This window comes from Octodon degus, unplaced genomic scaffold (genome assembly GCF_000260255.1).
Source record: "Octodon degus isolate 3935 unplaced genomic scaffold, OctDeg1.0 scaffold00007, whole genome shotgun sequence".
Lineage (NCBI taxonomy): Eukaryota > Metazoa > Chordata > Mammalia > Rodentia > Octodontidae > Octodon > Octodon degus.
This window is the reverse complement of record NW_004524583.1, coordinates 27300122-27302659: the sequence shown is the minus strand read 5'-3', so window position 1 is coordinate 27302659 and position 2538 is coordinate 27300122. Positions and strand designations below refer to the sequence as shown.

Here is a 2538-nt window from a genome sequence, read left to right as displayed (position 1 = left end):
TTAGTAACAAAGTACAAAACCAAATTTCTACCCAAAGGTAGTTTCCCTTAGCTGAAGAGGTCAGAATGACCATCTTCCCACAGAAAACATGGCAGACAATGCACAGGAATTGTGTAGGAATTAAAGGACTCCTCCATGTATTTCAGAAAACTCATGCAGCAAAGGCACCCCCGCGGAGGCACTGCCTGTCCAAGTTCCAGTGCTGTGAGCTCCAGCGTGGAGAACCTTGTTAGACAGCTGTCATTCTGTACAACTGCCAACTTTTGCTCAACCCCTTGGGTCTTAAGAAGACTGAAGCATCATTTGGAGTCACATTCTGTAATGGTTTAATTTAAACACTGTAGTTATTTTTGGCACAAGAGTCTATGTCAGATGATTTCTTAAAAGAAGCAAAGCTCCTTATAAAATTCACCCCAGTAAGGATCTTCAGTTTGTAAGAGTTCCGAGTTAAATGCTCCAGGTGAGATAGAAATGATAGAAATTGGAGCAGTGTCTGGATCCTTCTGAGATCTACTTTCACACTTCACTCCATTCCTCTGACAATGCAAACTCCAAGCAGCCTCTGAGCATCCTAATGATTCCAGGAAACACAAATAGAAAAAATTGTCTATGCTGACCTGACAACTAATTTTCTTAATATGAAATTAGGACAAAATTCTAAAATAGATTCTTTTTGCTCGGCTCATGAGATAAAGAGAAGTCTCACTGGGGGCCCAAGCAGTTTACAGACCACCAGGTGAAAATACTGTTTTGGTGGTTGACGAGGTGCAGGTACTTAGGAGCTTTCATTACAGGGATGCCAAAGTGTGGGAAAAAGGGATCAGTGACAGAAGATGGGAAAGAGCCCAAGAGAGAGTCAGAGGCCAAGAAGAGTAAAGTGGGAGCAAAGAAAAATGAAAAAGAGGCAGCAGAAGGCCCAGTCTTGTATGAGGAGCCTCCAGATAAAAAACCTCACCCAGTGGCAAATCTGCCACACTCAAGATATGCTCTTGGAATGTGGATAGGCTTCACTCCTGGATTAAGAGGAAGGGCTTAGATTGGGTAAAGGAAGAAGTCCCAGGTATCCTGTGCCTCCAGGAGATCAAATGTTCAGAGAACAAACTCCCAGCTGAGCTCCAGGAGCTGTCTGGACTACCCTATCAGTCCTGACCAGCGCCTTCTGACAAGGACAGACACAGTGGTGTGGGTCTGCTTTCCTGCCAGTGCCCACTCAAAGTCTCTTATAGCATTGGTGAGGAGGAACATGACCATGAAGGCCAGGTGATTGTGGCTGAATTTGACTCATTTGTGCTGGTCACAGCCTATGTACCCAATGCAGGCCAGGGTCTGGAAAGGCTGGAGTACAGGCAGCGCCGGGATGAAACCTTTTGCAAGTTCTTGAGGGGCATGGTATCCTGCAAGCCTCTTGTACTATGTGGGGACCTCAGTTGTGGCTCATGAAGAAATTGACCATCATAACTCCAGAGGAAACAAAAAGAATGCTGGCTTCACTCCACAGGAGAGCCAAGGCTTTGGGGAGCTGCTGCAGGCTGTGCCGCTGGCCGACAGCTTTTCCTCACCTGTACCCGGATGCTGCCTGTGCCTACACCTTTCAGACGTAAGTGATGAACGCTCGGCCCAAGAATGTGGGTTGGTGCCCTGATTACTTTCTGTTGTCCCATTCCCTTTTACCTGCTTTGTGCGACAGCAAGATCCATTCCAAGGCCCTTGGCAGTGACCTGTCCCATCACCCTGTACTTAGCACTGTGACATTCTCCAAGTCACTGTCAGCCTGAGAATAACTGCCCTCCCCCATACAAATACTCCTCCTTTACTAGCCCTCTAAAAGTCCACTTTCTCATCTATGAGAATAGGAATCCTTTGACCAGGCACCATTACCAGGTTTTTTTAAAAAAAAAAAAACCCTAGGATTTTTGGGTGTGGATCCTCTTTACATTAAAGTTTCTGACAAGTTCTTTTTTGAACTATGCATAAATAAAAGGTCATAGTTTCAAAAAAATGTTCTAAAATAACTGAAACATTGCAAAACAATGTGAGTAATCAGAATAATCTTTGCAGAGCAGAAATCCCCCCCTCCAGAGAAAATAGAAAGCCTTCTGGTAGTATTCTGAATCTTCGCAGGATTATACAGGTGTAAGCATTCATCAAGACCAAATTGTACACTTAAGATCTGTGATGGAACCATTCATGACTCAATAAAGTACCCAAGGCTAATGCCAAACATTAACTTTTAACCAGTCAATTAAAAATATGGCCTGTTCTGCAAACTTCAAAGATCCAATCCAAAAATGGGCATCTGAAATGAGTATACACTTCACAATGAAGAGATACAAGTGACAAATAAATATATGAAAAAACTGTTCAACATCATTGCTCATTCAAGAGATGTAAATTAAAACAATGCTGAGATTCAATCTTATGCCACGAAGAATGGCTATCATCAAGAAATCAACTAAAGGGGGCCGGGGAGATAGCTCAGTGTAATAAGTGCTTGCTTGGCAAGTACACAGTACTGAGTTTGATCCCTGATACCACCAA

The 2538-nt window shown here is 43.6% G+C and overlaps 1 pseudogene; it reads left to right on the top strand.

The window, feature by feature from the left end:
- Positions 1-796: 796 nt before the first annotated feature.
- LOC101590909 lies at positions 797-1749 on the top strand (annotated as a pseudogene).
- Positions 1750-2538: the final 789 nt, after the last annotated feature.